The sequence below is a fragment of the Rutilus rutilus genome (assembly GCF_951802725.1).
Source record: "Rutilus rutilus genome assembly, chromosome: 8".
NCBI lineage: Eukaryota > Metazoa > Chordata > Actinopteri > Cypriniformes > Leuciscidae > Rutilus > Rutilus rutilus.
The window spans coordinates 32,689,588-32,713,956 of NC_140222.1; the positions used below are offsets into that span (position 1 = coordinate 32,689,588).

A 24,369-nucleotide genomic window follows, 5' to 3' on the forward strand; every position below is an offset into this window, starting at 1 on the left:
CACCCCAACCTGCACAGCACACAGTAAACACACGGAAGGCGTGTTTCCTCCGTTCTCAATTCCCCAACCTCCCTCTCCAACCCGCTGTCCGTTACACAATACACAGTCAAACAATTCATGTAGGAATAGATTAAAAACACTTCCCTCTCGCGGGGCAGAGAAGACTCATCCGTAGGGGGTGAGTAGTGCGAGCAGCAACCCGTCTTCTCACCGAAGACGTAACTCTACCGTCCAGGGGCGGAACTTAAAGTTCATTCATACAATCCATCCGTCGTATGCGTCACGGCACTCATAAAGTCTCGGTAGCACGTGGGCATTCATTCATAGAATCTCGGTAGCAAGGGGGCATTCATTCATAGAATCTCGGTAGCACGTGGGCATTCATTCATAGAATCTCGGTAGCACGTGGGCATTCAGCCGAGCAATATTCTGAGGTAATCGGTGACACTAATTCCCCCCCTCTACAACTCAACTATCTCACCCCAAGGCAGCTAGCTAACTAGCTATCTTCATCTCCGGAGGACCTATTATCCCCGAGAGACAGCCAAAACGTTCTCAACAGGTCACCACCCCAGCTCTACCCGGTTGCACCACACCTCTTTTTTTAAAGTCCCTTTGTACTCCCTTCACAGGTGCATGCCATCAAAGCAGTCATGTAATCAGCCAATAACGACACACTACAATACGTAATTATTCAAACACAACCTACAACTTCATTTTCTAATGTGACTAATGTAGCCGAGCTCGCTTGCACTGTTTAGTTTTTCATTTCATTTGTCTGCTATTTAGTCTCATTCGTTTCTTTGCTCCTCTGGATTTGTGGATGTTTCCTGGACTGGTTACGTTTAACGTTACCGAACATTATCATCCGGCTTTCGACTACTGTCTGCCATGTACAGAACCGGTTTTGTTCATTAAATGTTCTGATCTTTGCTTTTTATGTTTTATTTATTATAGCCTACTTAAAATAAATGTGTAACGTTATATTAATTTATTTAGTTTTTTTTTTCTTCTTTTTTTCACAGATATATGACTTTTGGAAGTGCAATTTGATTACCATATAGTAATAAGTTTTAATAAAGTTGAATTAACGTAACCTTCTGTAATTTTTACTCTTCGAAGTGTACACTTGCAGGTGTTGATTATAATCAGGCTAATTTACTGATAGCCCCATAAATAATAATAAGGATAAACAATATTTTAAAAAACTATATAATTATCTAACATTTGACTAATTAAAATTTAACCTCAAAACATAAAATGCTAAATGGGGGATATCTATAGGCCTATCTAGCATAAAAACAAAAAATTGTCAGAACGTCGTCTCTCAGTTGCTGAATGTCGCGTAGCAACGTTGCTACAGCCCTGTCGCGTCTTTTACGCCGGTTTCACACTGCACACGTTAGCAGAGCATAAGCAGCACAGGAGTATGGTGAGCAGGAGCAGGAGACGCGCGTTTTGCTTTCACACTGGCAGCGTTTGTCACGCGCGGCTGAACCGCGGGTTGTGTAGACAGAGTAGCCTACTCTATAATTGATAAGTTGGCATTGCTTTATTTCGTTTTCAAATACATTTAAGAGAAAAGACTTGTCAAGAAGCTTATTTTATTAATAATTTAATTATATAACTTTTGGTTCATCTTTGTTTTTATTGTTCGGGCAACAAGTTTGTTTTTGGACATTTATTTTATTTTTAAATTGCTGTTGATCATTTGATTGACTGTGTAAAACACAATAGATATCATCAATGCACTTTTTGGATAACACACTGGTGTATTTTGCCCATGATCAATGCATTGTCACTTTAATTCAGCGTAAGCGGCGCGTTAAAAATAGACTGGGCGCCGAAACTATCGCTGCACTGCTGTTCCTGCTCTGCTCCTGCTACGCGCTGCCGCGCCGCTTCTGCATGCGGTGTGAATGCACTCATTGAATAACATGGACGCCGGAAAAAATACGCGCTGCTCACGCGCCGCTGACGCTTGCGGTGTGAAACCGGCGTTACCCCTCATTTACACCGCACACGTCTGCGGCGCATTACGGCTGCGACGCGGCTATCGGAGCTGTTCGCGCCCATTCTAGTCAATGCTTGTGTTTACACCGGCCGCGGCGCGTCTCAGAAGCTTCCCAGAAGCGGCTCTCCGCGCCGCTTCGCTAAATATAGGCGCCTAGTCTATCTTTGACGGACTCGCGTCCAAGTCGCACCGGAAATACAAAAAATAAAAGTAAAAAAAACATTGTCAAATTCAAAATAAACAACATTTGGGCAAAAACCCAAATGTATTACACACCAATATCCTTGGTAGAAACCATAGACTGTATGGTAGAAACCCAAAAATCAAGAAAAACCACGTCGGACAGGCAAATCACGTGGTCTCGCGCATCCAGTCGCTCCGCTTCTGAAGTGCTCCTGGTGTGAGTTGGCACTGCGTGGAGGACGGAATAAAACCTTGTCGCAGACATAATGCACCGCAGACGTGTGCAGTGTAAATGAGGGGTTATACTCGACGCATCCGCACGAGCGCGAAGGTGCGCGCGGCAAAAATGACGTCATCGCGGAGTGGGCGGTCGCGCGCGTTGGGTGCGCAAGGGCCCATTTCGCCTGGCGGTGTGCACGGCAGATTTTGTAACAACGCTCGCGGCGCCGCATCCGAAGATGAACGACTTCGAACCGAATCTGGCCGAGCTCGAACTTCTCACCACACTGGCACCCAGTTTGCACGTCTAAATGAGTTGCTTACATTTTAAAAATGACCATACAATAGCATAAAAAGTATTTTTAAAGAACATAAAGGTCCATGTTTAATAAAAATGTTCACAAAACTTAATGAAATGTTTAGTGAAATTAGAAAATATGTAAGAGATCGTTAATTTAGTTATGTTGTATACACATTCTCATATCCATATATTTTGTTTTATTGTCACAAGTAATAATCTCAGGGTTTACTGGGTTTTACACGATTCTTTTTGTAGTGTGGTATTGGTGGTGGTGTACTAAAATAAACATTGTCACGTGTATAGCTTTCTTCTTCTCACCGCTGATTCCTGATGGTTTAGAGGACAATTACTCGAGTCGCCCCCTATCGTTTCACAGAATAGTACAACGGCGAGCGCGTCAAGTATAAACGCCTCGTCCGTTTGCGGAGGTGCGCGCGCAGTCTGCGGAGACTCGCGCTGCGGAGCCAGGCGAAAGTATAATACAATTCTACGTTGTTACAATGTTGCAAGCACGTAGACAGCGACGTTGCCATAGCAGAAATGCAACGTGCCACAGACGTTGCCACAACGTAAATGTGTTTGCTGGGAACTTCACAACACCTGCCATGCTTTTGATGTAATAGCGATTTTTTTCTATCTGTTATAGGGGCCGAGCAAACATGCTACGGTCTCCCCCGACACCTGTCGGCGGCAAAACTCTGTCCATGAGGGCGAGGCTTGTAGAGCTTGGCTGTACGCATGTTTTTGAAGACCGCGATCACGTTATGCTGCTTTCCAGTTTCGAAAACCTGTCGAAACGAACGTGTCATTTTCAGAGAAAGCAACACCGAACACTCGACACGGAAAACAAAAGCATGCATCGCGATCTACAGAATATTCAAGCGCACGTACGGCCGTGACTGATAAGGTAACTCATAATTATGTTTCCTTATAAATAGGCTATTCAATGAATTATGTAAACCTAAAACATAAATTCTGTTATCCTTAGAAATTATTTTCTGTATATTCTTCTTTCTCTTTTCTGCATTTCACCTTCTTCTGTAGCTTCTTTACTTTTATTAAACATGGCATTTTCTGCAAATAAAATTAATAATAAAGAAACTGCTGAATCTATTTTTTTTATGTCTTTATTGTTTTTGCTCCAAATTATAGAGAAGAGTGTCATAGAGTATTGATAAGTATCAGTGATACTTGGTATGTTAACTACACCCATCCCTAATGATCAACTATTATTTTTTATTACTGAACAAGAATTAGTCTTGTCACATTATTCATTAATTATGTTTTTTTTATTTATTTTTTTTATTAATTATTTGACATGTTAAATTTCTGTACTCATAACTTAACACTTTACATGGTTAAAAAAAAATCGTTAATGTTCAAAATGTACTGGCTTAGTAATTGTACAAAGTAACACTGAATAAATGGTCCTTCGATGTTACGTCCTCGCAACGTGCCAGAGTTTGGTCATTGAGACGTACTCGTTACATTCTTGCGACATACCACTATAACGTCGCCACGACGATTATGGTAATCACATTAAAGGGTTAGTTCACCCAAAAATGAAAGTTCTGTCAGTAATTACTCACCCTCATGTTGTTCCAACCGCGTAAGACCTTCGTTCATCTTCGGAACACAAATTAAGATATTTTTGATGAAATCTGAGCCATGTCTCACTCCTCCATAGGCTTCTATGTGACCGAAACTTGCTGGCCCAGAAAAGTTATTAAAGAGATCGATAATATAGTCCAAGTGACTCCAGTGGCTCAATCTTAAGTATATCAAGCGACGAGAATACTTTTTGTGCGCAAAAACAAACAAAAATAACGACTTTATTCCACTTTTCATTTCCTTCTCTCTGGGCCTCGTAGTGTTTTTGCGCTGCGCGTCTGTGTTGCACGTCATCACGCAACACACACATGACCGGCGTCGGCCAATAGTGAGCGTACGTGGTGACGTGTAACACAGACGCGCTGCGCAAAAACACTACGCGAACCAACTAGAGGTCCAGAGAGAAGGAAATGAATAGTGGAATAAAGTCGTTATTTTTGTTTGTTTTTGCGCACAAAAAGTATTCTCGTCGCTTGATATACTTAAGATTGAGCCACTGGAGTCACTTGGACTATATTAACGATCTCTTTAATAACTTTTCTGGGCCAGCAAGTTTCGGTCACATAGAAGCCTATGGAGGAGTGAGTCATGGCTCAGATTTCATCAAAAATATCTTAATTTGTGTTCCGAAGATGAACGAAGGTCTTACGCGGTTGGAACAACATGAGGGTGAGTAATTACTGACAGAATTTTAATTTTTGGGTGAACTAACCCTTTAAGTCGCTGGAAGGTCATGTGGTAGGCTACGTCGCTATATGACGAATATGGCCCGGTCCGGTTACGTTTTCACAACGTTCTGTGTTTGCTGGGATAGCTTTTTGGAGGATTTCCGGGAAGGAGATCGGAGCTTCAACTTTATTTTCTACATTTCCATAACTGTTTATTTCACGCTGACAGTTCTGTAGTAAACTGTACTAACACGTCGGTTTCTGCGAGAGTGAGGGCAGGACCTTGATATCGCGGCTCTTCACGTTCACTGCGCAGAATCCGGTCCCAAATCAGTGCAAGACGTCAGTGCCATAATGGGACTTTGGCGCCTTCACTTTTTTACAATGAAAGAAAGTGAATGTGCGTCGTCCATCTTTTTTACAGTCTATGCTTGTGCCATGCCGTTGTATGAGGGTAAAAGAGTAGCAAAACGAGCAAAAAAAGCAAAAAGAGTAGCAAGAATTTGAGAACTTGTACAATAAATATTCGTACTTGTACATGAACATTTACACTCACAGCTCCAATGTGAAAACCTGTAAAATACAAATCTGAAGTTGAATGTTGAAATTTGCACTCGCAGACAAGTCACAAACCTGTATTCTGAATTTGAAGCTGCAGACAAGTAGTCACAAATGTGTAAAATGCAAATCAACATTGTCAACTGTTTGTCTGAAATGCACAGTCGGGTATTGATGACCTGCAGTAATTTATGAGTCCCAGAAAACTTTGAAGCCTTTGATGCTTTGAACCCCATATGTAGCCTACATGGTATGGAATTCATCATAGTAGGCGCGTATGGCAAGCCATTTTATTTTAAATTGTACCCAGCGTTACTCGTCGTAATTGCATTTTTACTAGTAAGAATTCAGTTAGAGAGCACTACAATTCAGTTCTTACTAGTAGCAATTACAATTAGAGAGATCTCTTATTCAATTATTACTAGTAAAAATTATAATTAGAGAGCTTTCTAATTCAAGTATTACTCATAAGAATTACAATTACAAAGCTTTCCAAATATTACTAGTAAGAATTACAATTACAAAGCTCTCTAAGGGGCCGATCACACCTGACGCGTTTTTTGCAGTGAGAGGCGCCTGTTTTCAATTGGTTTCCTATGGCAGCAGGCGTTCTGCACGCTGTTTATGCGCCTGTTGCGCTTCGCGTTTTACCGTCTGCTGCGCCTCGCGTTTTTGAAGTTGAAAAAAAAGCAACTCCGAGCAGAAAAAGCGCCCGACATCATCATGTTTTTTTCCATTGTCCAATCGATTGAATGGAGAGGCGGGCTTTCCGTTTTAGTGATGAAAGCTAGTTGCTTGAACGCCTGGAGAGTGTGACGATGGAGGATAAACTTGTGGTGCTCTCGCGGGTTACCAGGAGCTTAACGACTTCACGAACCTTAACTACCACAATGTTAACAGAAAGTAAATAAAGTTAATAAAAGGCTGATTTGACGTTTACTTGACTGACAGGACAGCTGTTTCAGTGGTTGCCTAGCAACATAAAAAACGCAGCACACTGCTCATTCTGTGTGACGTAAGTGCTGTGCACCTCGCGTTTTCGAACCTGAAAAACTCTTACTAGTAACAATTCCAATTAGAGAGCTCTACAAATACATTTTTACTAGTCATGTCTCCATTGACTTCCATTCATTTTTAATTACGGAGCTCTACAATTGAATTGTTACTAGTAAGAATGCAGTTGCAGAGCTCTTTAATTCAATTACAGAGCTCTGCAATTATATCTTTAATTTGTTTTGTTTTTACTAATTCAATTAGAGAGCTCTGTAATTGCATTCTTAAGCCTGTTTTATACTTCTGCGTCGGACCTACGCCGAAGCCTCTACGCTGTATAGACGGTGGGCCGAACGCGTTTTTCGTGTTGTTGATCGATCTCCATCGATAGAGTATAAGCTTCTTTTATGTACGATATTAAGTAATTATATGTAGTCAAATAAAATTTGTTGGCAATTCTGGTTTGATCATATATTTTCACAAACTTATGTTTTGATTGTCAATCATCTTAGGCAAATCGCTGGACAGCTCTAGTAGCTGAACCAATCGGATTGGAGTTTTTAACGTCAGTAAAAATACTAACCAATCGCAGACGGCCAGACTAGGACCCCGAAAAATGGGCGGGAGTGACATAGCGATAATTCATATTGTAGGCCTAACGTTATATTTATATATCTAACAAATTTGACACGATTTATCTTGAATATGGAGTGTTGTGTTCATGTTACTAGCTGTACATCAACAAACATCATACCCTTTTCAGTAGCAAGTTGGATCAAGTTTGTACAATGTTCTTTAAAGTGGGTGAATTTAAATACAAAAGAAAGCCAAATCGCCCAAAAAGCTGTGGAAAAATATAAAATCACAGAAGGCCACATTCCAGATGTGCCAATTCATGTTGGCTACCATAGAGAATGCTACATGCAGTATGCTAACAATAGAAATATTGAGAGAGCCAACAAGAAGAAAGAAAAGACAGTACAGGAAGCTGAAGGTTTGTAAAGCAGCTTTATAAGTTAGTGGTTAGCCTAAGTGTAGTTGTTTGACCTCATACGTCTGGATTAATCATGGTGTAAATGCTTAGAATCCCTTTTAACCCCAAACAAATGATTGATATTTACATCTCAGAAATAGTGAAAAATATATTAAGTTAATTATTATATATTTATTCTTATAAAAGGCTACTATAGACACAGCGACATCTAGTGGACACATTTTTCAACCTATAGCGACTGAAAATGTGCTCCACTAATCAGATGAGCAAAACATTAAAAGAGTTTTATGATGAACTGTGAAAAACAAAGGGCATTTTCATTGTTTCATCAGAATAGATGTATGAGGGCTTAGATCAGGTCAAGAAGATGTCTCACAGCAGGGCTGAGGATCTGGGATTACCTGGGGAAACAGATTAGCAGAGTTGTAAACAGTGTAGTAAAATTATTGGTTCATGGTCTAATAAATGAGGATTTACATTTAGGAGGCACTTACAAAAAAAAAAGTAAGAGTAACTAGATGAGCCCAGATTAAAATGCATACAGTAATCACATTGCGTCAATATGAATAATAAAAGCATACCATTAGGGCACAGCAGTAACATTTTTCTAATAATTCAACGGCCTGTCGTCAATTATTCCATACATACATATTAAGTTAATTATATTTATTCTTATAAAAGGCTACTATAGACACAGCGACATCTAGTGGACACATTTTTCAAGATATAGCAACTGAAAATGTGCTCCACCAATCAGATGACCAAACATTAAAAGAGTTTTATGATGAACTGTGAAAAACACAGGGCATTTTCATTGTTTCATCAGAATAGATGGTTCAGTGCTTAGTCAGATCAGGTCGAGAAGATGTCTCACAGCAGGGCTGAGGATCTGGGATTACCTGGGGAAACAGATTAGCAGAGTTGTAAACAGCGTAGTAAAATTATTGGTTCACGGTCTAATAAACACACACACACACACAATTTTTTACTTAGTTAGATACAGGTTGTAAAACTATAAAGCATTACTACTACAATCCATGCAGTCATCACATGGATGTTTTGTTTTTCCCTTATCTTTTCCATTACAATATATTAGATGAAGAAGCCTACACCACAAATACGCCAACAGAGGTTAGAGTTCTCCGCTCAACCACAACAGAGGTTCCGGGTCATCTAAAAAGAGCACCACATCTCCTTCCAAGGCAGTGCATAATATGCAGAAGAGATAAATATTTCACCCAGAAATATAACCGGAAGAGGGTAAAGGAGAATCTTCAGAAATGTGAAACACTGACAGCTGGTAAGCTGCTTCTTGCAGCGGAGTCACGCAGAGATGAAAATCTTCTATTACAAATACGTGGAATGGACCTTGTTGCCACAGAAGCAATGTATCATTTCAGATGCTACAGAAACTACACTGTATTTCTGTATAAAATAAAACAGATGAACATGACTGCACAGGAAACAGCCAGTTTCAGACTGGATACAAGCATTTCTGTACAACAGTGGTGGATGAAAGTTTGCTAAGAAAGCGGAAGGTGCTTAAGTTAGGGTGACCATATTCCAGGTCATGTCCGGCCGGGATTTCGAGATCGCCCAAAATATCCGCGATTCGGCTTTTGCTTTCTCGTCGCCATTCATTTTGTTTACATGTACACCTTTTGATTCAGTAGTACTGAATTAATTCCGATTGGTTAATCTGAATGTAGTGTTTACATGAACGCTAAACAAGTGATCGGTTGATGTGCGTGTAAGCATTGCTAAGAAAATTCCTGTGTTTTCGTCTCGATCGGGATCCGTGTGAATCAGAATGCATGACCTGCAAAGCTGGCACGTACGTGTCAGTGTCAAATAACGTAATAATGTAAACATAATGAATGGTGACTGTAGAAAGCAAAAGACGAATCCCGAGCATTTTGGGCGATCTCGAAATCCTGGCCAGATATGTCCTGGTTAAACAGGACGTATGGTCACCCTACTTAAGTTATCAAAGTTGAATGCACTGTTCAAGAAATGTGTCCTTGAAACAGAAGGAATTAACATCTCCTCTTACAAATCTGGTTCCTTAAAAATGAGACTAAAAAAGTCATATCCTTTTCTAAAGTTTCAAAAACTATCAAGGTATGACTTTGTCTATGTTGAGGATTTGACACCACACGAAATGGTCCAAGATGAAGTTGCCACAGCTGGATCATATTTGTCATCAGCATCTTCATCCTCATCATCAGATGAAGAAAGCACAAGAAGAATTGAAACAGATGACACAAATGAGACCCGCCTCTTGTTCCATGCAGCCATGACACTGAAAGATGCCATAGTTGAAAAGTGTAAGGCAACACCCAAACTCACATGGCCACCAACAGCACAGCAACTTACGATGTCAGCTGCATCAAATCTGGTCCCAGATAAGCTTTTCAATTTCATTGCATGGACTACAGCCATGACAACAGATCCCTCTACTGACAATGAAAGAGTGAATTAGTCCATGAGCCAGGGCCCCAAATTTGGTCCATCGGTATCATCTGGGGGGGCAAATGCTATCATTGTTTTTTGGCAAGGTATACACCCCTAGTACTAGAAAAATCACGATAGCAGTGCAGGGGTGGTAGCGAAATCACTTTTTTCAGCTCATGAAGTTACTAACCCTCTAATGCCTCGTTTCCACTGAGCAGTACGGTACGGTACGGGACAGTACGGTACGGTTCGGGTCTGTTAACCATGATCTGGCTAGCGTTTCCACTGCCAACAGTACCCTTAGGCTATGTTCACACTTAGCGTCTTTTTTGACAAGAAAAAGTTGACAACGGCGTTTTTTTAGCAAAAAAAAAAAAAACGCTGGCAGCGTTCGGTTACAAATAGCAGCCGAGCGCGTCTTTTGTTGCTATAACAACAGCTGCAACAGTACACTGTAAAAAATTATCGTAATTTTAACGGTAAAAGACTGTAAAAATGCTACAGTGAAAAACTGTTAATTGGTTAACAGAAAGTTTCCGTACTATATACGGTAAATAACTGTGATAGATCTAACGGTACATTTAATGTAATTTTACTGTAACATACCGTTAAATTTACAGTTTTTGAAAGTGAAAAAACAACTCATTGTATCATTTACAGTGAAAAACCGTAAATTGACATTCCCACAATTCCCTGTGACACTTCACATTTGATGTATTTTTGTTGAAATAACTATGTTTGTTTCTTCATAGTTTTCTTCGTTTTTTTCTAATCAGTTATGTACATTAGGGGTTTATGTTACATTTAATGTTGTTAAATTAATGTTTATTGCATTTTTAAAATTTCATGTGTTACCATGATGGTGTTTAATGTTTGTGTGAATGACACTGTGCAGCTTCTATATATATTAGTATTAACTCTCTTGTGGAAAAACTGTTTATGTTGAGCTTTGATTGATCATGTGACTCTCATCACTGCTGTGATTGGTGGTTATCAGTGTAAAAAACAGATATTAATACTTCAATAGGATGGTAAATGAACATTATATCATATTACCTAAATCCAATGTTAAATATACAGTTTTTTTCCATAAAAACAACCGGAAGAAAGACCATTTTTTTACAGTATTTTTCCGTTTTTTAACAGGAATTTTCTGGCGCCCCAGCTGCCAGAAAATTACCGTTTTTTTACGGGTTTTTTTTTTACAGTGTAGCCTAGTGCTGTGTGATGCAAAAAATGTTGAGAAAGAGAAAGTTCTTCTTCTTCTTCTTATTGAGAATGAGGACATACTCATAGGTAGCTTGCTGTCACGTGACGAATTGAGCCCGTCCACCATTTTGGGAGGATACGCTATCGGTTGCCAGGGGCAACAGTGCAAAAGCAATACAGAGACGGAGCAGGAAAGACGGCTCGAGGAATTATAATAAAAATTACGAGAAAATTAAGAAGAAATGGAGAAGAATGCGGCAAAAGAGAAGGGTCCTTACAGGGAGAAACTTACTACCAATGCCAAACAACATTTTTTTTTTTTTTTTTACTTTTAAATTTTAAAATATGAAAAAACTGTAACACATGGTTCCTACGGTTTCCATGACAATCGTGTGAGACACTGGAGCAGTTTTTTACACAGCAGTGTTTTCCAGGCATTCTAAAATAGTGCGACAACCTCCTCTACTACCAATACAAACAATGAACGGTGCTGGCGGGTATCCTCCCAAAATGGCGGAAAGGGGAGGATGACGCGGTCTCTGAGGGGGGGGCGCTGTGGCGTGACGACATCTCCTCATTCTCAATAGGATTCCGGCAGTGTAAAAAGAGAAAGTTGGCTCTTGCGTTGGCTTTTGAAGTTACCGGGGAGGAGAATGTCGGTTCACAAAGACGTTCTCCTCCCCGGTAACTTCAAAAGCCAACGCAAGAGCCAACTTTCTCTTTCTCGACATTTTTTTTTTCTCGAATTGTTTTTTTTTCTTGTTGTTTTTGTTGTTATGGAAACGACAGGTCTCGCTACTCGCTTGTCATTGGTCAGCTGTCGAAAAGGCGCTTGACGTAGGGCGTTCTTTTCAGAAAAGTTGAACTTTTTTCAACTTAAAAAGACGCCGGCGGTGGCGTCTAAAAAAGCACTCAGGACTTTTTTGAAAAAACGGTTTACTCCATAGGGTTATAATGTAGAACAGACGCTGGCAGTTTGAAAAAAGACGCTAAGTGTGAACATAGCCTTACTTGATAGGCGTGGTGTTTCGATCGACGTCATTTTCGCGCGAAGAAGAACATAGTAAACTACAATGGATGACATGCAGCAGATCTTATTCTTGCTCCTCGACATGTTTGTCACAAGAAGACAAGCGCCGACATTAGGCTTTTCTCAATATCAAGTACGCAAAGTTTGTACTTGCCATGTGCGACTCCTACATGCAAATGGTACAGCGCGTTCTTAAAAGCGTCGCTGATACACCGGTTATCTCGGTTACTCTGTATGTACATTTTAAGCAACAATAAAACGAAATATGTTATAAAACACCACTCTGCCTCTTTTCGTTTTCATTTAAATAAATTAAACATTATAGGGACACAAATGTGGTTCATGCGCAACGTTATTCACTGCACGTTATACGTTATTCTATTTATAACGAAACGAAATTTAAAACACAACCCTAACGTTACCTCTTTTCGTTTAAAAAAATAAATAAAATAAACATATTCCAGGCAATATATGCATTTGTACAAATGTTGCAATAATCAGTGATAATCTTGTAATAAAAAATGACAAGAAACCAAATCTTTTTGTAAAATTTCAGTTTTATCAATAATAGCCTATATAAAAGTTTAAGTAAAGTACAAGAAGCTATACAATAAGAAATAAAGCAAACAATTCAGTCAAATATCCAAATGCAGCGCTCTAGTCTAACATTACAAGTAGTTAAACACAAATAACGTTAATATAAAACTAAACTTAGCCCTCAGCCAAAACGATTGACAGGGAACTCATTATATATTCACGAGACCAAAGATCGCCCGTTAGGTCTACACAAAACGAATTATATCTTATGTTTAACCACTACCGTCGGAGTCCGCGACGAACGCCAAGGAAAGGCTCATCCAGCCGGGAAACATGAGCGCCGAGCGCCCGCTGACCGCATGGATCTCACAACCGGGAAAAAAAAAAATCATCTTTATAAATAAACCACAGATTTGAGCTTTAAACAACTACATTCTCGCCTGAAAAACTCTTAAAATTACATTTCGTGATACAGTAACAGTAGTATTATATTAAACTGTATATTAAAAAATGGCGCTTCTTATGTTGTCATTCCCCTTGTAGCACGCGCAAGTGACGATTCTCTGTCAACCAATCAACGTCCTGCAGTGAGTCTAGCTCCACCTTTTAGTACCGTTCCACTGTGCTAGGTACCCCAATAGAAGGGTGCCTAAAAAGTGGTACGGTACGGTTCGGCATTTTGGTACCATTCACAACTTTTGATAGTGGAAACGCAAATAAATGCGTACCGTTCCGTACCGTACCGTACCGCTCAGTGGAAACGAGGCATAAGATGAATTCCGTTTTTGAAATCTGGTGTATATCTGGTTTAGGCTCATGCTAGGGATTTTGTCAATATTCTATAATATGGTGCTTGGTATCGCTGGAAAGGGGACCTTTTAGGCTTTCATTTAAGCCCAGTACTGAATCTGTCTGACAAACACAGAGGTCACATGACTTCTTTAAACCAGAAATAACACACATTTTTTCCCAATTTCCGCCTAAACTGTATGCTTTATTTTATCCCTGTGGCATGAAAGAACTAGCCTGGTTCTACCAGACTCTCGTACATTTCATTTGTACAGAGAGTCTGGCCTCTCTCCATTGAGAAACGTTTACTTCCTTGTAGGCGGGTTCTCTGTTAAAGTTTAAAACTATTGGATCTGCCCAGAGTCACTCAGGATCTGCCATAGCCAATCGCTAACGTGTGGTCGTAACGTAATGTCATGCGCCGAAACCGGCCGGAAACAACAAGTCCGAATGATCAGAGGATTATGTTTAGAATAAGATGTCTGTCTTTTATAAAGTTTATAAAGCGACGAGAATACCTTTTGTGCGCAAAAACAAACAAAAATAACGACTTTATTCCACTATTCATTTCCTTCTCTCTGTGCCTCGAGTCTTTTCAAGTAGTTTGATAGAGCAGCGCGTCTGTGTTGTACGCCACACGTTGGCTCACTATTGGCCGACGCTAGTCATGTGTGTGATCACATCAACGTCATCGTTCTCAGCCACTCCCTCTGTTCGCTGATTGGTCCTACAAAAAATTGATTTCTGGAAACCTAAGAATATACAGCAGTCCCAGACGTAGTACTGAAGGAAAATGAAATTGAGCGGAAGTGCGTAGGAGGGCGCAGCCAGGCTATGAAAGAACACCACAGACACAAAACTCAACAACTTCAATACTCAAGGCACTCTGATGACTCAGAAAATGTATAATATACCTATACTATTTATTTGTGAGAGCCTTAAATTAGACTTGTGCAGCCAGCTCAAGTCTTCAAAATAGAATAGAGCCAATAGAATGGACAAATAGAAAACCCTATTAGTCCAGGGCCAAATGGCCTATTTATTCATGTACAGTTGTAATAAAAAGTAATTGTTTCAATAGTGTTGTCAACATAACACTTGTAAGTGGTTTAACACAATGTTTCTATCATGTATTTTGATATTCACCCACTTTCAGTTAGAATGTCAGAAAGTAGCTCATGCACAGAATGTTGATGATTTTGACAGTTTGACAAGGTTTTGTCAGTTTTGTGAAAAGATTGTTGGTTCAGTTGACTGAAGATGGCATAGTTAGTAGTGTAGTTATAACCAATCAACTTCCATTGAGTTCCAGGGGTATTAAATGCAAGTACAAAATAATTTTTCTCTTGTGAATTGGTGGGGAATAGTAGCAGTAGCTAATGTAAGCTTGGTGTTTTTCACACTTAGTATACTTCTTTTCAACTTAAAATAAGAAAGTATACTTTCAGTCTGCCTTTCTTTATGAAACTTACTGACTTTCAAGTGTTGATTAAAAAAGGATACATGAAGCTAATAAAAATAATGTTTTTAAAATTAAAGTACTGTTAAATAGTAAACTATAAGTATAATGTTATGTTCACTTAAAGAAAACTTACAAGTATACTTGCAGTATAAACTACGAAACTAGTAGTTTACTGAGAGTACACTTCAGTGTGTACTTTCATAAACTAAAAAATGTACTACTTGTATTAAAATAGTAAACTACTAGTATACTTATAAGTTCACTTGTAGTACAGATGCATTACAAATGAGAAACCTAGTTGTGTACTTAGTTTACTACTCTTACAAATAGAGTATTGAATAAAGTATTGAAATAGTACAAAAGTTTACTACAAGTACACATTGATATTAGGATACTTACTACATAAAGTATACTTAAAAAAATATACTTGAAAATTACTTAAGTATACTTCATAAAATATGATGAAGAGATGCACTTTTATGATGAAGAGATGCACTTTTATGATGGATATATGTACTTTTATGATGGACAGATGTACTTTTATGATGGATAGATGCTCTTTTATAATGGATAGATGCACTTTTATAATGGATAGATGCACTTTTATAATGGATAGATGCACTTTTATGATGGATAGATGGACTTTTATGATGGACAGATGTACTTTTATGATGGATAGATGCACTTTTATGATGGATAGATGGACTTTTATGATGGATAGATGCTCTTTTATGATGGATAGATGCACTTTTATAATGGATAGATGCACTTTTATAATGGATAGATGCACTTTTATGATGGACAGATGCACTTTTATGATGGATAGATGCACTTTTATGATGGACAGATGGACTTTTATAATGGATGGACTTTTATGATGGATAGATGCACTTTTATGATGGACAGATGCACTTTTATAATGGACAGATGTACTTTTATGATGGATAGATGCACTTTAATGATGGACAGATGCACTTTTATGATGGATAGATGCACTTTTATGATGGACAGATGCACTTTTATGATGGATAGATGCACTTTTATGATGGATAGATGCACTTTTATGATGGACAGATGCACTTTTATAATGGATAGATGCACTTTTATGATGGACAGATGGACTTTTATAATGGATAGATGGACTTTTATGATGGATAGATGCACTTTTATAATGGATAGATGCACTTTTATGATGGACAGATGCACTTTTATGATGGATAGATGCACTTTTATAATGGATAGATGCACTTTTATAATGGATAGATGCACTTTTATGATGGACAGATGGACTTTTATAATGGACAGATGCACTTTTATGATGGATAGATGCACTTTTATGATGGACAGATGCACTTTTATGATGGATAGATGCACTTTTATAATGGATAGATGCACTTTTATGATGGACAGATGCACTTTTATGATGGATAGATGCACTTTTATGATGGACAGATGGACTTTTATGATGGATAGATGCACTTTTATAATGGATAGATGCACTTTTATAATGGATAGACAATAATAGATTTTTACAGCGATTGATTCCTGCTGGTTCCATAATGAGACTGGCGCGGCCAGAGACATTTTGGGCGCTGCGGCATATTAAATATATTATAAATAGTTTTTCCGCGTGAGAAATACAATGTGTGGCGAGAGGGCGTGAAAAAAGACCGAAATGAGTGACTGTCACGTGACACTTGAGAGCCCTGACTGCACTGTAGCAGTTACTGTTACACTGTTTAACCTGCAAGCTAGCTAGCCTGCTAGATAGCTAGCCTGCTAAAAACACCAAGCTTACATTAGCTACTGCTACTATTCCCCACCAATTCACAAGCACAAGAGAAAAATGATTTTGTACTTGCATTTAATACCCCTGGAACTCAATGGAAGTTGATTGAAGATGGTATAGTTAGTAGTGTAGTTATAACCAGTCAACTGAACCAACAATCTTTTCACAAAACTGACAAAACCTTGTCAAACTGTCAAAATCCATCAACATTCAGTGCATGAGCTACTTTCTGACATTCTAACTGAAAGTGGGTGAATATCAAAATACATGATAGCAACATTTTGTTAAACCACTTACAAGTGTTATGTTGACAACACTATTGAAACAATTACTTTTTATTACAACTGTACATGAATAAATAGGCCATTTGGCCCTGGACTAATAGGGTATTCTATTTGTCCATTCTATTGGCTCTATTCTATTTTGAAGACTTGAGCTGGCTGCACAAGTCTAATTTAAGGCTCTCACAAATAAATAGTATAGGTATATTATACATTTTCTGAGTCATCAGAGTGCCTTGAGTATTGAAGTTGTTGAGTTTTGTGTCTGTGGTGTTCTTTCATGCCACAGGGATAAAAGAAAGCATACAGTTTAGGTGGAAATTGGGAAAAAATGTGTGTTATTCTGGTTTAAAGAAGTCATGTGACCTCTGTGTTTGTCAGACAGATTCAGTACTGGGCTTAAATGAAAGCCTAAAAGGTCCCCTTTCCAACGATACCAAGCACCATATTATAGAATATTGACAAAATCCCTAGCATGAGCCTAAACCAGATATACACCAGATTTCAAAAACGGAATTCATCTTAGAGGGTTAGTAACTTCATGAGCTGAAAAAAAGTGATTTCGCTACCACCCCTGCACTGCTATCGTGATTTTTCTAATACTAGGGGTGTATACCTTGCCAAAAAAACAATGATAGCATTTGCCCCCCAGATGATACCAATCAACCCCCCTGGCTCATGGACTAAATGTTAGTGAAGAGGAGGCTGAGAAGATTGTGTCAATTGGCCAGGATGTTATTAAGCTAACAATGAAAGGGAGATGGCTTATGCCCAAACATTGTGCATTAGCCATGGCTGTCAGACACATAACAGGATCAGCTCAGCTGATAGGCTTATTGAATGGTCTTGGGCACTGTTCCTCTAACTCGCAGGTACTTGAACATGACACAGCTTTAGCACAGCTACAAATACTACGAGGTGACACTTACATCCCCCAAAACATGCAAGTACAGTTGCAAGCAACTCTAGTTTGGGACAATAATGATTTTGGAGAGGAAACATTGTCTGGTAAAGGGACTACACACAATACAAATGGCATAATAATTAAAAAAAATGATTCCATGTAACGAACCTACCCCTGACCATCAGTGTTTACAGAAAACAAGAAAGAGGTCTCTTGATCCACCCTCTACTAACCTTGCGACATACATCAGAGGGAAGAGAACAGGCCCAGAACATTTTGGAAAAGAAGTAGAACTAAATCGAGACACCCACATCCTTACCAGGAAATCAGCACAAAAATTAGATGGTGCCTACTTCCTGATGAAGTCTGCAGTCCATGGCAAAGTCCTTCCTTCCTGGACTGGTTTTAACACAGTGATCTGTGGAGATCCAATTCCACCACCAACCTACATAGGGTACCTTCCAGTGATTGATGCAAGTCCTACAGAATTCGGAACTGTAAAAAACATCCTTAAAAGATCAACAGAAATTGCAGACAGACTCCAACTTCAAGAGATAGTTCTAGTCTTTGACCAAGCCATCTATGCCAAAGCTCAGGAGATACGGTGGAAGAGTGAAACATACAAGGAAAGACTTACAATTAGAATGGGGGAGTTTCACACATGTATGGCTTTCCTGTCCTGTATTGGCAAGCGATTTGGAGATGCTGGTTTACAAGACATTCTGATTGAGGCTGATGTTATTGCTGCTGGGTCTGTTGGGGGAGTTATAACAGGTCACCAATATAACAGAAGCATCCGAAGCCACAAGTTGATGTGTGAGGCACTACACAGGTTACGCTGGCAAGCCTACCTTGAAACCCTTTCTCAAGACTGCCGTGAAGCTGCTTTAAAAGTTGCTGGTGACCTCCAAAGTGCCTTTCCTGAAGAAAAATGTCAAGTAATTACTGAATCACAGGTGTTCAACACAATCCTTGAAGGCTATGACAAATTCAACAAACAACAAGAAAGCAAGACATACCAGTTTTGGAGTTCCTACATTGAAATAGTAGAGGATCTGCTATCATTCATCAGGGCCACACAAGAGGCAAGCTGGGGTCTGCATCTTTCCAGCATCCGGTTCATGCTGCCGTGGTTCTTTTCCTACGACAGAATCAATTACAGTAGATACTTATCAGCATACTGGCAGGAGATGAACATTCTAAAGGAAACTCATCCAAGAATCTACACACAGGTGCAATCAGGTGACTTTGTGGCACAGAGGCAGCAGGCATATGCCTTTACAGGCACTGCATGTGACCAGGTAATAGAACAGACAGCAAACAGGGACTCAAAGACCAAAGGTGGGCTTACAGGTTTTTCGTTGAACAAAGGTGCAATCCACAGGTGGACACTGACACAGCACGAGAGAGCAGCCATCACAATGGAGGTCAAGGACATGGCTGGGCAGAACACGTCAACGAAAAAGAGAACGGAATTGGATGAGGAAAGAAAGGAACAGGATGAAAAAGATGTTCAGAGCATTCTGTCAACCATAAATCACATGATGAACCCATTTGACCAAACACTGGAAAAAGAGCATCTTTACCATGTTACATAAGGTCAGGTAGCATCAGAAGCCATCTATGCAGATCTGCTGAATGCAAAGGAAATAGGTGAGAAGGCATTTGTTGAATTCTTTCAGCAACGTCTCAACACAGATGAGGTTGAATTTCATGCACCATTGAAAAAAAATGAAACTCAAGACATTTAAGGACACAGCTACCTCAAGTGTCACCAAAGTGAAAGGCCGAGAGATAGCCCTCAAAGCAGATAGAGATCTCTTCGCAAGGCTTATTGTGGTTGGAACAGTGAGGAAGATAGACATAGGGGAAATGCTGGTCTATAGTCTGGGGCCCTTGCCTGCAGCAATTGCAAACGTTGATGGCTCGATTGTAAAAACAGACAAAGCCAAATTAATGCACTTTCTAGAAGGGTCAGTAAATCCACCAGCCACAGTTGAAATCCCTGATGGCTCAACCTGGGTGTGTGATGCAATGGCTCTAGTACAAGCCATGAAACCCCAAAATACATTTGGAAGATTTGCCAACAATGTACTTATGTACCTGATCAATGCAGCCAAAGCAAGTCAATCAAAAGTTGTGCATTTTGTCCCTGATACCTACAAACAGATGAGCATAAAGAACGCGGAACGAGACAGACGAGCTACAAAAGGATGTCAGTTGACTAAAATATATTCAGCTGACCAGAAAACACCAAAACAATGGTCCAAGTTTTTGTCTTGTGGTGACAACAAGGAGCAACTGCAACAGTTTTTCTTTGAGTCGTGGTCTAAGTCTAGGATAGATCAAATTGAGGACATTACATTGGTAGTTGGACATGGCTCTGAGTGTCACGTAATCAGAATAAACAACAGTGGCACAGACCTTGAGGTGTTACCACTGCCAGCACTGTCTACGATACAGGAGGAGGCAGACACTCGGCTGTTGCTTCACTGTGCACATGCCTCACAGTACAGCACAAATATTGTGATCAACAGTCCTGACACTGATGTGTTTGTATTGGCCATTTCGTTCTGCAGGAAAATTGGAGCAAACATCTACTTTCACACAGGTAAAGGAGAAAACAAACGCACCATACATGTACAGCAAATACAGAGACATCTAGGTGATAAAATATCAGATGCTCTGATTGGACTTCACTGTTTCACTGGCTGTGATACAGTAAGTGCTCTGTATGGCGTTGGTAAAGTGAAGGCAATTAAAACACTGCTTTCTAACGAAGACCACTGTGCCACAATGAGTAGGCTGGGAACAGGTTTTCAACTGCCAGCAGATCTGTATGAAGCTACAGAACCATTTACGTGTGCACTCTATGACGTTAAAGACTGTAGGGATGTCAATTATGCAAGGTCTCATCTGTTCAAGAGTGGAAAGTGCACAGACAGAAGTCTACCACCAAACAGGGATGCCTTGCATAACCACACCCAGCGGGCAAACTACCAGGCAGCCATATACAGAAGGTCCCTGAAGAGTCAGCCTGATGTTCCCCCACCAATGGCCCATGGTTGGAAGATTGAGGGAGACTTCTTTAGGATTGACTGGATGACACTTCCCCCAGCCCCTGTCGGCATCTTGGAGCTTGTGTACTGCTCCTGTAAAAAAACACAATGTGTCAAAGGGAGATGCACATGCAAATTGAACGAGCTCCCATGTACAGACATGTGTCTTTGTGTGGACTGTGAGAACTTCCCAAATTAGGTATCAGTGTAGGCGTCTTTCTAGCAAGCGGAAAGAGAAATGTAAAAAAAAAAAATGTTTTAATTACTTTGTTGTTGTTTGATAAAATGTATAACATTTAGGATAAATATTGTAATGTAATGTTATTTGATACATAGTATCTCTTCCATGACTAGCTATTAGGATATCTGCTGTTGATGTAAACCTATTTAATACATGTTATCTCTTCCATGCCTAGCTAGTAACGTTAGGTTGTCTGTAGGTGATGTAATCGTATGTAACGTTAGCTAGCTAATAACGTTACATGGTATCTCTTCCATGACTAGCTATAGGGTTGTGTAGCTAGTGTATGTAACTTATTTAATAAATGTTATTTTTTTCACTTCAATCTCTGTCTAGTAACTTAATCGTCTTTCATATCCTAATTTACGGCGCTACAGCCTGATAGAATAACTGTGTTTACGTCAACGTTAACATGCACTGCTAAAATTACATCTAGCTAACGTTTACATTCTAATACGTTAGCTCTGCATCTCCTCAAAACAAATGTTTTCTTCTCTGTGATCTGTAACGTTGTGTCATTTCTAACATGTGTAACGTTACCTGTAAATACAAACATAAAACGGAATAACGTTATACGTTAACGGTTTACAGAGTTCATGCACTAAGCTAACATTAGCTAACGTTATAAGATAGGTAAGTTACAAACAGCAGTTACACGGAGTACTTACCGGAGCCATTACACCTGGAATCTTGGATGCTGCTGTTAATGTTTCTCGACTTCGGATAGGATTCCTGCAGGAAAATGTTTGATTGTGTAGTTTTCTATGGTGATTTCCCCAAGATTTTACACCATAGAAAGTGCTCCTGCTTTTATGGCATGTAAATTACTCATGGATGTAGCTAGCTAGAGACCGCTGCAGTCGTGGTAATGGGATATTTTGAATGAATATTATTGGCAGACGTTAGTCACGTGACGATAGAATTCGTTTTTTCATTGGTTAGATGTATAGTACTCCCTCGCGTTTGCCTAATCCGTTTATTAAACGTAAATTTAGTTATCAAAAAAATATGATCGACTTCACACTGCCAACAAACGGATACGTGTTCAGAAAAAAATGATTTAGTTTATGTGAAAAAAGCAGCTACTCTATCCTCGAGGATCTATCATTTAAAAAACTAAAGCAGATAGCAGCGTTCGGCCCACCGTCTAGTAGGCAACGCGTTGGTTTTCATTTATACTTCTGCGTCTTTGTCTGCGTTGACGCGCAATTACACTTGCAGAGGGAGCATGTGAAACCCGAGGGAGGGGTTCTAGCAGACCAATCACAGCGCTTGTGTCCGCATAGAGTTGACGCGTTGTTACATTTTTGGAGAGGTGCACGTCAGGGTACGCCGAAGGGTACACGTGCTAAACACAGCCTACGACGTAGCTACGCCGTGAGTTCGATGCAGAAGTATAAAACAGGCTTTACTAGTAAGAATTTAATTAGAGAGCTCTCTAATTGGAATTGTTACTAATAATAATTGAATTAGAGAGCTCTCTAATTGGAATTCTTACTAGTAACAATTCAATTTGTAGAGCTCCGTAATTAAAAATGAATGGAAGTCAATGGAGACATATAATAAAAATTCATTTGTAGAGCTCTCTAATTGGAATTGTAGTAAGAATTGAATTAGAGAGCTCTGTAAATGTAATTCTTACTAGTAATAATTGAATTAGAGAGCTCTCTAATTGTAATTGCTACTAGTAAGAACTGAATTGTAGCTCTCAAATTTAATTCTTACTAGTAAAAATGCAATTACGACGAGTAACGCTGGGTACAATTTAAGCTAAAACGGCTTGCCATAGGCGTGTTGGGGACGACTGGCACAAGTGGGACGATTAATTGGTTAATGGCACGCAGGTCTTGTGTGAGTCGCCAGCTAGTGCCATATGCTTTAAAGGGGTGGTTCGGGATTTTTGACATCGGACCTCATTTTTAAGTCAGCCTGGTTGTTATTCATCAGTGGAGACATTTTTTTTTTTTAATTATCCAGTCCTTATATTTGGATAGTTAGCCGATGCTAGGCTAGCGCGAGTCAATGGTATATGTTAGCCAGCCATTAAAAAACGTTTTACCCACTCCACAGTGCACCAAACGCAAATCAATTATAACACTAGACTATCGATGCAAATGTCCGCTGAGAGAATAATGTTAGAAATCAAACTTACCTTTCATCTCAATGATCCCAAAGGAACTAGTTTCTCAGCAGCTGCGGAATTTTACTTTGCTCCGTTAGTGTGCCAGCGGCAGGTAAATACACTTGCATCATGTGTGTACCGGCTCACTCGGTTGCCTAGGTAATCAATATCACTCCGCTGCTGCTGTAGACAAGGCTTATGATTACAGGGAACAAATTATAACTAATGCAATGTGATGAAAGGTAAGTTTGATTTCTAACATTATTCTTTCAACGGACATATACATCGATAGTCTAGTGTTATAATTGATTTGCGTTTGGTGCACTGTGGAGTGGGTAAAATGTTTTTTAATGGCTGGCTAACATATACCATTGACTCGCGCTAGCCTAGCATCGGCTAACTATCCAAATATAAGGACTGGATAATTTTTTTTTAAAAATGTCTCCACTGATGAATAACAACCAGGCTGACTTAAAAATGAGGTCCGATGTCAAAAATCCCGAACCACCCCTTTAACAACTGGATTAATTGGTGTGTTATAGGGTGAGTGTGTTGGCACTACCCAAGGTTATTTTCATAAACAAAACTGAAACTAAGACTAAAACTATTGGTCAAAAAACATTTTTGTAAACTGAAATAAAATAGAAATTTCAACAAAAATTAAAAATGAAAACTACACAAAACTAAACAACACTTACTGAACTAACTGAAATAAAATCATAATTAGCAAAATTAATAATCGTTTTTGTAATTTATAAGCTCTCATCCTGTAGCCTACCGGAAAATCACTTTTTTCCATTCCACTGCCTTAGGCTACTTTATTTTTCAATGCATGACCGGTGCGCTCGAGTCTCGCGTCTTTTGCATCGTTTAAACTTTGCTGAAATTAAATGTCTTTAACTGGAAGTGTTTTGTTAACTCTGCTAAACTATAATTACAAAAGCTAAAACT

The 24,369-nt window shown here is 39.3% G+C and overlaps 1 long non-coding RNA gene across 4 annotated transcripts; it reads right to left on the reverse strand.

The window, feature by feature from the left end:
- Window positions 1-6,896: 6,896 nt before the first annotated feature.
- Window positions 6,897-22,440, reverse strand: LOC311294723. Of its 4 annotated transcripts, none has more exons than XR_014628105.1 (7): window positions 21,965-22,440; window positions 19,583-21,148; window positions 19,348-19,436; window positions 19,016-19,137; window positions 18,848-18,917; window positions 18,634-18,749; window positions 6,897-8,440 (listed from the first exon to the last, which is right to left on the reverse strand). It is a non-coding gene; the product is annotated as an uncharacterized lncRNA (long non-coding RNA). The 4 variants fall into 4 exon arrangements; XR_014628107.1 differs by adding an exon at window positions 18,350-18,491 and having other exon boundaries at window positions 19,348-21,148; XR_014628106.1 differs by having other exon boundaries at window positions 19,348-21,148.
- Window positions 22,441-24,369: the final 1,929 nt, after the last annotated feature.